Source organism: Hemiscyllium ocellatum, chromosome 11 (assembly GCF_020745735.1).
Source record: "Hemiscyllium ocellatum isolate sHemOce1 chromosome 11, sHemOce1.pat.X.cur, whole genome shotgun sequence".
In the NCBI taxonomy this organism is placed as follows: Eukaryota; Metazoa; Chordata; class Chondrichthyes; order Orectolobiformes; family Hemiscylliidae; genus Hemiscyllium; species Hemiscyllium ocellatum.
The window spans coordinates 59,163,940-59,176,862 of NC_083411.1; the positions used below are offsets into that span (position 1 = coordinate 59,163,940).

The following is a 12,923-nucleotide window of genomic DNA, read 5'->3' on the forward strand; positions in this document are numbered from 1 at the left end:
CACCACCACACTGTTTTCTTTTGGCTCAGTTGGCTGGATGGTTGGTTTTAAAGAGAGTGATGCTGGAAAAGCACAGCCGGTCAGGCAGCATCTGAGGAGCAGGAGAGTTGATGTTTCGACCATAAGCTCTTTACCAGGAAGATGATTCCAGCACCACACGTTTTGACTCTGATTTCCAGTATCTGTAGTCCTCACTTTCTCCTGGATGGCTGATTTACAATGGGGGGGGGGGGGGGGGGGGGGGGCGGAGGGAGAGGGGCACCAACAACACAGGTTCAACTTCTGCATTGACTGAGGTTACCAACAAACAATAAAAATGTGAATTAAGAAGATTGATAATCCAATCATCAATAAATCGTTTTGGAGGTTTGACAACTCATTCTGACCTGGTGATTGTATACCGATTTGAAGAGAAGTGTGTTATTTTCAGTTGCTCTTGACTGGTAACTCAGTTGCCTTGATGTTAGATGCTGCAACTCAGCATCATGTCATGATCATCGGCATCAGAATTTTCTCCCTCACTGTCTGCAAACATGCTTAGCTTAGCCTAGCCTTAGGGGAGACAATGGCCTACTGGTATTATCGGTAGACTGTTAATCCAGAGATCCAGGGAATGTTTTGGGAATCCAGGTTTGAATCCTGCCACAGCAGATGGTATAATTTGAATTCAATAGACTCTGGAATTAAGAGTCTAATGAATTCAAATGAATCCATTGTTGATTGTTAGAAACACCCCTTTGGTTCACTAATGTCCTTTACGGAAGGAAACTTCAATTATTACTTGGTCGGGCCGACATGAGAAAGTGAGGACTTCAGATGCTGGAGATTAGAGTCAAAAAGTGTGGCGCTGGAAAAGCACGGCTGGTCAGACAGCATCTGAGGAGCAGTAGAGTCGATGTTTTGAGCTTAAGCCCTTAATCAGAAATGAAGAGCTTGTGCTCAAAACGTCAACTCTCTCTTTTCGCAGCAGAGAGCGGCGGGAGCTGGGCGGAAGTTCAGGCGGAGCGCAAAGTCGGTCGGGAAGGTAAGTGATTTGCTATTAGAGTGGGTGTGTTAAGAACCTAAATTAAGAGTCCACAGGCTTGCTACAAAACAAGGGTCTAAGGAAGTTTTTAATCGAAGAGTGAGGCTTCAGCTCAGGAGTCTTTGAAAAGGAGGTTGAGTGAAGTGACTACGCCACAGTTGAAGAGGGTGAAGACATGACTGCCCAGCTGGTTCAGTGCGCTATGTGCTTGATGTGGGAGGTCAACGACTCTGGTGTGTCTGACTCGTACATGTGCGGAAAGTGGGTGCACATTCAGCTATTGACCGAGCATATTGCAGCGCTGATGAAAGAACTCGAGGACCTTAGGCTCATCCGAGGGAATGAGATCTTTCTGGACAAGACCTTCAGCGAGGTTATTACACCAATCATGCCAGAAGAGAGCAGAAGAGAGCAGACGATGAGGAAGGCAGAGAGGAGACAGGTGCAAGAGACCCCAGGAGAAGTACCTGTCAGGAACAAGTTGAAGCTGTTGGAAACAGTGGAGACTGATGACACTGCCAGTCCGCGAGGCGGCCAGGTCTGTCAATCAAAAGTTGGCGCAGAGGCAGAGCGGAAGAGTCGGACATCGCATAGAGCCGTGGTAATAGGGGACTCCATCGTGAGAGGAACTGACCGGGGTTTTTGTGGCAGCAGACGGGATTTAAAGATGGTGTGTTGTCTTCCTGGTGCCAGGGTGAAAGACATCGCGGACAGAGTGCAGGAAATCCTCAAGGACGAGGGTGAAGAGCCAGAGGTGGTGGTACATGTCGGCACAAATGATGTCGGGAAGAAGAGGAGGCACATACTACAGCGGGACTTTGGAGAACGAGGATGAAGGCTGAAAAGCAGGACGTCCAAGGTGGTTATCTCTGGTTTGCTTCCAGTTCCTCGGGCTGGTGAGGCCAGAAACAAGGAGATAATGGACTTGAATGTGTGGTTGGGGAACTGGTGCAGGAAGCAAGGATTTAAGTTCTTGAATCACTGGGGTACATTTTGTTGCAAACATAAATTCTACAAGAGAGACGGTTTGCACCTTAACAGGTTAGGGATCAGCATTCTGGCAGGCAGGTTTTCTACTGCAACACCGCTACATTTAAACTAAGTAGCGGGGGGGAGGGGACAAACTGGATGTACAAAAAGGAAGTTGAAGGAAAAGTTAGAACAAGAGAAGTCAAGAAAGACAACTGTATCAATGAGGCAGAAAATTCAAAAAGGGATCATGCTGTAAGGTTGAGTGGAATAGGGGTTGATGGGAAGGGTGAGAGCAGTAACAAATTAAAAATGCTGTATATGAACGCACGAAGCATTAGAAATAAGATGGATGAGCTTGAGGCTCTTTTGGAAATTGGCAGATACGATATTGTGGGGATAACTGAGACGTGGCTTCAAGTGGACAGGGCCTGGGAAATGAATATTCAAGGCTACACGTGCTATCGTAAGGACAGACTGACGGGCAGAGGGGGTGGAGTGGCCTTGTTGGAAAGGGACGATATTCAGTCCCTTGCGCGGGGGGACCTAGAGTCAGGGAATGTAGAGTCAGTGTGGATAGAGCTGCGAAATACTAAGGGTAAAATGACCCTCTTGGGAGTCATCTACAGGCCCCCAAACAGTAGTCTGGATGTCGGATGTAAGTTGAATCAGGAGCTGAAATTGACCTGTGGTAAAGATGTTACTACAGTTGTTATGGGGAATGTTAACATGCAGGTAGACTGGGAGAATCAGGATGGTATTGGACCTCAAGAAAGAGACTTTATGGAGTGCATCAGAGATGGATTCTTAGAGCAGCTGGTGCTTGAGCCGACCAGGGAGAAGGCAATTCTGGATCTAGTATTGTGTAATTAACCAGAATTGGTCAGAGACCTCGAAGTGAAGGAGCCATTGGGAAGTAGTGACCATAATACATTAAGTTTCAATCTGCAGTTTGAGAGGGAGAGGGTACAGTCGGAAGTGACAGTACTTCTGTTGAATAAAGGGAACTATGGAGCTATGAGGGAAGAGCTGGCCAAAGTTCAATGGTGCAATACCTTAGCAGGGATGACCGTGGTGGAACAATGGCAGATATTTCTGTGTATAATGCAGAAGTTGCAGGATCAGTTCATTCCTAAAAGGAAGAAAGATCCCAGGAGGAGGCATGGGTGGCCGTGGCTAACGAGGGGAGTTAAGAAACATATAAAGTTAAAAGAGAAAAAGTATAACATAGCAAAGATAAGTGGGAAAACAGAGGACTGGGAAGCTTTTAAAGAACAACAGAGGATTACTAAGAAGGAAATACGCAGAGGAAAAATGAGATACGAAGGTAAACTGGCCAATAATATAAAGGAGGATAGTAAAAGCTTTTTCAAGTATGTGCAAGGCAAAAAAATGTTTAGGACTAAAATTGGGCCCTTGAAGACAGAAACAGGGGAATATATTACAGGGAACAAAGAAATGGCAGAAGAATTAAATGGGTACTTCAGATCTGTGTTCACTGGGGAAGACACAAGACTGGGGAAGACCCTGAGGTAGCAGTGACCGAAGGACCTGAACTTAAGGGAATCTGTATTTGCCAGGATTTGGTGTTGGAGAGACTGTTAGGTCTGAAGGTTGATAAGTCCCCGGGGCCTGATGGTCTACATCCCAGGGTACTGAAGGAGGTGGCTCGGGAAATCGTGGATGCGTTGGTGATTATTTTCCAGAATTCGATAGATTCGGGATCGGTACCTGAGGATTGGAGACTGACTAATGTTATACCACTTTTTAAGAAAGGTGGGAGAGAGAAAGCAGGAAATTATAGACCAGTTAGTCTGACCTCAGTGGTGGGAAAGATGCTGGAGTCTATTATAAAGGATGAGATTACGGCACATCTGGATAGTAGTAACAGGATAGGACAGAGTCAGCATGGATTTATGCACAGCTCCAGAGACCCGGGTTCAATTCCCGCCTCAGGTGACTGACTGAGTGGAGTTTGCACATTCTCCCCGTGTCTGCATGGAGTTTCCTCCCACAGTCCAAAGATGTGAGGTGAATTGGCCATGCTAAATTGCCCGTAGGTAAGGGGTAAATGTAGGGGTATGGGTGGGTTGTGCTTCGGCGGGTCGGTGTGGACTTGTTGGGCCAAAGGGCCTGTTTCCACACTGTAAGTAATCTAATCTTCTGGAGTTTTTTGAGGATGTAACTCTGAAGATGGATAAGGGAGATCCAGTAGATGTAATGTGCCTGGACTTTCAGAAAGCTTTTGATAAAGTTCCACGTAGGAGGTTAGTGAGTAAACTTAGGGCGAATGGTATTGGGAGCAAAGTACTAGATTGGATTGAAAATTGGTTGGCTGACAGGAAACAAAGGGTAGTGATAAACGGCTCCATTTCGGAATGGCAGGCAGTGACCAGTGGGGTACCGCAAGGATCCGTGTGGGACCGCAGCTTTTTACAATATATGTTAATGATATAGAAGATGGCATCAGCGATAACATTAGCAAGTTTGCTGATGATACAAAGCTGGGTGGCAGGGTGAAATGTGATGAGGATGTTAGGAGATTACAGGGTGACCTGGACAAGTTAGGTGAGTGGGCAGATGCATGGGCAGATGCAGTTTAATGTGGATAAATGTATGGTTATCCACTTTGGTGGCAAGAACAGGAAGGCAGATTACTACCTCAATGGAATTAATTTAGGTAAAGGGGCAGTACAGAGAGATCTGGGTGTTCTTGTACACCAGTCAATGAAGGCAAGCATGCAGGTACAGCAGGTAGTGAAGAAAGCTAATAGCATGCTGGCCTTCATAACAAGAGGGATTGAGTACAGAAGCAAAGAGGTGTTTCTGCAGCTGTACAGGGCCCTGGTGAGACCATACCTGGAGTACTGTGTGCAGTTCTGGTCGCCAAATTTGAGGAAAGACATTCTGGCTATTGAGGGAGTGCAGCGTAGGTTCACAAGGTCAATTCCTGGAATGGAGGGATTACCTTACACTGAAAGACTGAAGCGACTGGGCTTGTATACCCTTGAGTTTAGAAGACTGAGAGGGGATATGATTGAGACGTATAAGATTATGAAAGGATTGGACACTCTGGCAGCAGGAAACATGTTTCCGCTGATGGGTGAGTGCCGAACCAGAGGACACAGCTTAAAAATACGGGGTAGACCATTTAGGACAGAGATGAGGAGAAACTCTTCACCCAGAGAGTGGTGGCTGTGTGGAATGCTCTACCCAAGAGGGCAGTGGAGGCCCAGTCTCTGGATTCATTTAAGAAAGAGTTGGATAGAGCTCTCAAAGATAGTGGAATCAAGGGTTATGGAGATAAGGCAGGAAGCGGATACTGATTAGGAATGATCAGCCATGATCATATTGAATGGCGGTGCAGGCTCGAAAGGCTGAATGGCCTACTCCTGCACCTATTGTCTATTGTCTCCTGCTCCTTGGATGCTGCCTGACCAGCTGTGCTTTTCCAGCACCACACCTTTTGACTCTCTGACTGGGTTAGAAAATATAAATCTTTTATTCAAAAAGAAAGAAATACAGAGCAGTTAACTTACTATCTATTATAAGTAAAATGTTAGCAATTATTATTAAGGAATTTGTGGCATGACAATGTAGGTTTTGAAGTAGTCAAATAGAGCCAGTACGGTCTTGTGAAGGGAGAGAACATATTTCACCAATTTGTTAGAATTATGTCAGAAATAATATGAGTGTTTGGATAATGGGGAAATGGTGGATGTACTTTTTCTTATATTTCCAGAGGCATTTGATAAAGTGTCACATTAATATTTATTGTAGAACATAGGAGCTCATGGTACAGGGGTTAGCATATTGACATGGACAGAAAATTAGCTGGCTAATAGTAAACAGAGAGTCAGCACAAATGTGTTTTTTTTTCAGGTTCTCATGATGTAACAAGTGGCGTGCCTCAGGGTCAATTCTGGCATTTGAATGATTTACAATTTACATCAATGACATAGATGAAGCAGTAGAAGACACAGCTACCAAAGTTGCTGATGACATAAAATTGGAAAGTAATTTTCAAGGAAGACATAAGGGGGCTATAAAAAGAGAAAGATGGTTTAAGTCGGTGGGCAAAGATGTAGCAAATGGAGTATAATGTAGGAAAACATGAAGTGTTTCCCTTTTAGCAGGAAGAATAAAAAATAAAACATCATATCAAAATGATTAGAGATTGCAGAACTCTGAGAGACAGAAGGATGCGTGACAATCAAAAGTTACTGTGCAGATGCAGCATATAGAGTCATAGAGATGTATAGCATGGAAACAGACCCTTTAGTCCAATCTGTCCATGCTGACCAGATATCCCAACCCAATCTAGTCCAACCTGCCAGCACCCAGCCCATATCCCTCCAAACCCTTCCTTTCATATACCCATCCAATTGCCTTCTGAATGTTGCAATTGTACCAGCCTCCACCACTTCCTCTGGTAGCTCATTCCATACACGTACTACCCTCTGTGTGGAAAAAAGTTGCCCCTTAGGTCTCTATTATATCTTTCCCCTCTCACTCTAAACCTAGGCCCTCCAGTTCTGGACTCCCTGACCCCAGGGAACTTTGTCTATTTATCCTATCTATGCCCCTCATAATTTTGTACACCTCTATAAGATCACCCCTCAGCCTCCGACGTGCCAAGGAAAACAGCCCCAGCCTGTTCAACCTCTCCCTATAGCTCAAATCCTCCAACCCTGGCAACATCCTTGTAAATCTTTTCTGAACCCTTTCATATTTCACAACGATGGCACAGTGGTTAGCACTGCTGCCTCACAGCGCCAGAGACCCGGGTTCAATTCCCGCCTCAGGTGACTCTCTGTGTGGAGTTTGCACATTCTCCCCGTGTCTGTGTGGGTTTCCTCCGGGTGCGCCGGTTTCCTCCCACAATCCAAAAATGTGCAAGTTAGGTGAATTGGCCAAGTTAAATTGCCCATAGTGTTAGATGAAGGGGTAAATGTAGGGGAATGGGTCTGAGTGGGTTGCGCTTCGGCGGATCGGTGTGAACTTGTTGGGCCGAAGGGCTTGTTTCCACACTGTAAATAATCTAATCTAATCTTTCCAATAGGAAGGAGACTAGAATTGCACACAATATTTCAACAGTGGTCTAACCAATGTCCTGTACAGCTGCATCATGACCTTCTAACTCCTGTACTCAATACTCTAACCAATAAAGGAAAGCATACCAAATGCCTTCTTCACGATCCTATCTACCAGCGATTCCACTCCAAGGTCTCTTTGTTCAGTAACACTCCCTCCGCCCTTACCATTAAGCATATAGGTCCTAAGATTTGCTTTCCCAAAATGCAGCACCTCGCATTTATCTGAATTAAACTCCATCTGTCACTTCTCAGCCCATTGGCCCATCTGATCAAGATCCTGTTGTAATCTGAGGTAACCTTCTTCGCTGTCCACTACACCTCCAATTTTGGTGTCATCTGCAAATTTACTAACTGTACCTCTTACGCTCACATCCAAATCATTTATATAAATGACAAAAAGTAGAGGACCCAGCAGCAATCCTTGTGGCACTCCACTGGTCACAGGCCTCCAGTCTGAAAAACAACCCTCCAATATATTTAGGAAAAACGAAGAGTGTGCTGCTGGAAAAGCACAGCAGATCAGGCAGAATCCAACGAGCAGGAAAATCAATGTTTTGGGTATGAGACCTTCATCAGGAGTGAGGCTGGTGGCCCAAGAGGGCTGACAGATAAATGAGAGAAGGAGTGGGCTGGGGGTAAGGTAGCTGAGAATGCGATAGGTAGATGAAGTTGGGGGTGAAGGCGATAGGTCAGAGAGGAGGATGGAGTAGATAGGTGGGAAGGAAGATGGACAGGTAGGACAGGTCAAGAGGGTGGTGTCCAGTTGGAAAGTTGCATCTGGGATAAGGTGGGGGGAGGGAAAATGAGGAAACTGGTGAAATCCACATTGATCCTATGTGGTTGGAGGGTCCCAATGTGGAAGATGAGGCATTCTTCCTCCAGGCATCGGGTGGTTAGGGTTTGGCGGTGGAGGAGGCCCAGGCCTTGCATGTCCTTAGTGAATGGGGAGTTAAAGTGTTCGGCAATGGGGCAATGGGATTGTTTGAGCGTGTGTCCTGGAGATGCCCTCTGAAACGTTCTGCAAACTGGAGTTCTGTCTCCCCGATGTAGAGGAGACCACATTGGGAGCAACAGACATAGTAGATGATGTGTGTGGAAGTGCAGATAAATCTCTGACAGATGTGGAAGGCTCCTTTGGGGCCTTGGACGGAGGTAAGTGGGGAGGCGTGGGTGGAGTTCTGCAATTCTTTTGGTGGCAGGGGAAGGTGCCAGGATAGGAGGGTGGGTTGGTGGGGGCATGGACTGAACAAGGGAGTTGCAGAAGGAATGGTCTTTATGGACCATGGATAGGGGTGGGGAGGGAGATATATTACCTAGTGCATTCTCAACTATCCTCCCCCCAGCCTCATCCCTCTCCCATTTATCTCTCAGCCCCCTTGGCCCACAAGCCTCATTCCTGATGAAGGGCTTATGCCCAAAACATCAACTCTCCTGCTCCTCAGATGCTGCCTGACTGGCTGTGTTTTTCCAGCACCGCACTCTTCAACTTTGATCTCCAGCATTTGCAATCCTCACCTATATATTTGGGAAAGCTAATATAACTTTATCATTTGCTGCAAGGCTGAGTGGATACAAAAGTAGAGATGTTAAGCTTCAGTTATACAGTGCACTGATGGTTCCATAATGTGAGAGTCTGTATACAGTATTGCTTGTATTATGGAAAGAAGGACGCAAATATATTCAAAGCAATTCATAACAGCGGTAACCTTATTAAATTATGTGGAGGTGCCAGTGTTGGACTAGGATGTACAAAGTTGAAAATCACATATCACCAGGTTATAGTCCAACAGGTTCTTTTGGAAGCACTAGCTTTCAAAAGTTTGCTTTGAATTCTATGTCATACGATCTTATACTCCATAACCACCTGATGAGGGAGCGGCGGTCAGAAAGTTAGTGCTTCCAAATAAACCTGTTGGATCATAACCTGGTGTGTGATTTTAACCTTATTAAATGGTGGAGTAAGCCCCAGGGACAGGATGGCCTACTCCTGAGCCATGTTCCCTTATTCAGATATTTGTGTTGAATGGGAATGTAGTTCAGATACTGAGTGGGGAGAGTTGGTAATTTCACAAATCCCATTAATGCAATGTTCCCAGGCAGTTAAAACTGGAGGCAAAGAGTTAAGATGTACATGAGGGGTCATGATGTCTAAATCTAGGATGTATTTAGATTAGATTAGATTACTTACAATGTGGAAACAGGCCCTTCGGCCCAACAAGTCCACACCAACCCTCCGAAGAGCAACCCACCCAGACCCATTCCCCTACACCTAACACTACAGACAATTTAGCATGGCCAACTCACCTAACCTGCACATTTTTGGAGTGTGGGAGGAAACCAGAATACCCGGAGAGTGCTCACGCAGACACAGGGAGAATGTGCAAACTCCACACAGACAGTTGCCTGAGGCGGGAATTGAACCTGGGTCTCTGGCGCTGTGAGGCAGTAGTGCTAACTACTGAGCCACCATGCCACCCATAGGGTCATAAAGTCAGAGATGTACAGCACAGAAACAGATCCTTCATCCATGGTATCAGATATCCTAAATTAATGTAGTCTTATTTGCCAGCATTGGGCCCATATCACTCTAGACTATTCCTATTTATATATCCATCCAAAAGCCTTTTAAATGTTGTAATTATACCAGCCTCCAAAACTTCCATACACACACCACCTTCTGCATGAAACTGCGCCCCAAGGTCTCTTTGTTCAACAACGCTCCCCAGGACCTTAACATTAAGTGTATAAATTCTGCCCTAACTTACTTTTCGAAAATGCAGCACCTCACATTTATCTAAATTAAACCCCATCTGTCACTCCTCAGCCCATTGGCCCAGCTGATCAAGGTCCAATTGGACTCTGAGGTAACCTCTTCACTTATTTGATCACGTGAGATCACATTTGGAACACTGCAGGTAAATTCTGATCTCCCATTTCAAAAATGACTTTCAGGTGAGAATGGAGAAGAGGGAACAGCAACATAATTGAATCCCACACACAAATGAATGAGGGAATATTGAGCATCGAGTTAGAATTGTGTTGGAACAGTTCTGAAGATGAGTTGTACCAGACTGGAATCAATATGTTAGTTTCTTTCTCCACAGATACTGCCAGACCTGCTGATTTTTTCCAGGAATTTCTGTGTTTGTTTCAGATTTCCAGCATCTGTAGTATTTTGCTTTAGTTATGATGTGGAAGTGACAATGTTGGACTGGAGTGGACAATTTCAGAAGTCATACGATGTCAGGCTATAATCCAACAGGTTTATTTGAAATCAGAAGCTTTCAGAGCACTGCTCCTTCATCATCTGATGAAGAAGCTTGTGATTTCAAATAAATCTGTTGGAATATAACCTGACATTGTGACTTCTGAATTTGCTTTAGTTAGAATTGTGCTTTTATTATAAGCACTTACATGTATACATTTTTCAAATCTCATCAAAGTCTGAATTTGAAAGTAAGAGTACGATCATTTTCCTGTGTAACATTTTTGAATTTTCCATTTAATTTTAGGCTGGGATTTACTGGCTAAATTTAATGGATCATTACGTTACGGACTGGATTCTCGTTATAACAGCTCTCCTGCAACTCATCGGTCTCAGCTGGATCTATGGTCAGTCAATCATAAAAGAGACCGAAACAAATAAACATATTAAATTTAAAGTACTTTGTGAAAATTAAGGTTTCTTTAATAAAATCAGACCAAATGAATCAGATGCTGGCAGACGTGTATCAGAATTCACTTGCTCTTCCTGACAATGAAACCTAATTGGTTCCAGAAACCAGCATGAAACACACAACATCATTTTTTGCATCCTTCACTCAGGATCCACTTGTTTTTGCTGGATTTCAGCCAATTTTACTACAGTCATTGTCTTGTTAATTGCTGATACTTGTATTATTGCACAAATCCAAGATCACATAGGGAGTTTATCTTTCTGCTGTTAGATTGCTTCACAAATATGTGATGTACAAAGGTTCCTGACTGACCTTCAGTAGCAGTGATAATATTAGCAGCCAGCTTGCAGTTACTGTGTGTTTGTTGTATGTAGTGAGGCAGCACAGAGCCCAGACTGTGTAAGTATGAGTTTTATAGCAATATAAGTACTTAAGACAATGAGACCATAAGACAGAGGAGTTGAAGTAGGCCATTCACCCCACTGATTTTGCGCCACCATTCAATGAGGTCATGGCTGATTTGACTATCCTTCACTCCACTTTCCTACCATTTCCCCACAATGTTTGATTCCTTTACTGATTTACAATCTATCTTACATGAATAGACTTATATACCAGCCTCAACAGCACTCTGTGGTAAAAAGAATACCACTGCACTCTAAGAGCAAAAAGTCTTCCTCATCTCTGTCTTAAATATGTAACCTCTTGGTTCTCAGGAGATGCCTTCTGGTCCCAGACTCTAGCATAAGTGAAAACAGCCTCTATTCCTATATCTGATCAAGCACAATCGTTAACAATCATATACTTTTCAAAATAGATCGCCTCTTATTCCACGAAATTCAAAAGAGCTCAAGCCCAAACTACTCGAACACTCCTGAAAGAAAATCTCTCCATATCCGAAATTAATCTCATGAACCTTCTTTGGACTGCCTCCAAAGCCAATATTTTTTTTGAGGGGGAGATGATGACCTGATGATATAATCGCTGGATTGTTAACCCAGGTACTGCCTTAGGGATCCAGGCTCGAATCCCATCATGGCAAATGGTGCAATTTGAATCATAAAATCTCTGCAATGTGGAAGCGGGCCATTTGGCCCAACGAGTGCACACCAACTCTTTGATGAGCATCCTACCCAGACCCAGACCCTACCCTATCCCCGTAATCATGCATTTCCCATGCCTAACCAGCCTAGCCTGCACATCCGTGGACATTATAGAGGAAATTAGCACGGGCCAGTCCAACCAAGCTGCATAACTTTGGACTGTGGGAGGAAACTGGAGCACCTGGAGGAAACCCATACAGACATGGGAGAATGTGCAAAATCCACACAGACAGCCACCTGAGGCTGGATTTGAACCCAGTCCGTGGTGCTGTGAGGCAACATTGCTCACCACTGAATCACTGTGCTGCCCCGTTTTATTGAATTCAATAAAAATCTAGAATTAAGAGTCCAATTATGACCTTGAATCAATGTCAAAGATGAAAAAACCCCTCTGGTTTGCTAATGTCCTTCAGGGAAAGAAACTGCTATCCTTACCTGGTCTGGACAACATGTGACTCTGGACACATAGCAGTATGGTTGACTCTTAACTGCTCTCTGGGATGGACGATAAATTCTACTGAGCCAGTGGCATCCTCATCCCATGGAGGAATAGAAACTGTTCCGAATATTCCAGCCATGGTCTCACTAGTGCCTTGAACATTTATAACAAAGCTTACCTATTTTTGTATTCTGTTTGCTTTGAAATAAAGGCCAACTATCCATTTTCCTTCCCTCATACCCATAAAATTTAAAGGCCAGGCTTTTCAGATTTATGCACAAGGAACCCCAAATCCTTCTGTGCTGCACGCTTTCTGCAGTCTTTTCAGTCAAATAATATTCAATCTCCTCTATTCCTCCCGCCAAAGTGTATTACTCACATTTTTCCACTTTATATTCAACCTGGCTAGTTTTTGTTCTTTCACATAACCTGTTGTATCTCTCAATAGAATCTTTGTGTCATCCTCACCAAATGCCCTCCCACCTATTTTTGTGATTTGGAAACTTGGTGATTGTATATTTAACTTTCTTCATTCCCGTCATAATCGAGGCCCGAGCTCTAATCTCTGTGATACAGTTACAGGTTGCCATCCTGAAAATGTTCCCACTTTGGGTG

The 12,923-nt window shown here is 44.3% G+C and overlaps 1 pseudogene; it reads left to right on the plus strand.

Annotated features, from left to right (window-relative positions):
- The window catches only part of LOC132820023 (sodium- and chloride-dependent neutral and basic amino acid transporter B(0+)-like), a 101,771-nt pseudogene that overhangs the window by 26,148 nt on the left and 62,700 nt on the right, over window positions 1-12,923 (plus strand).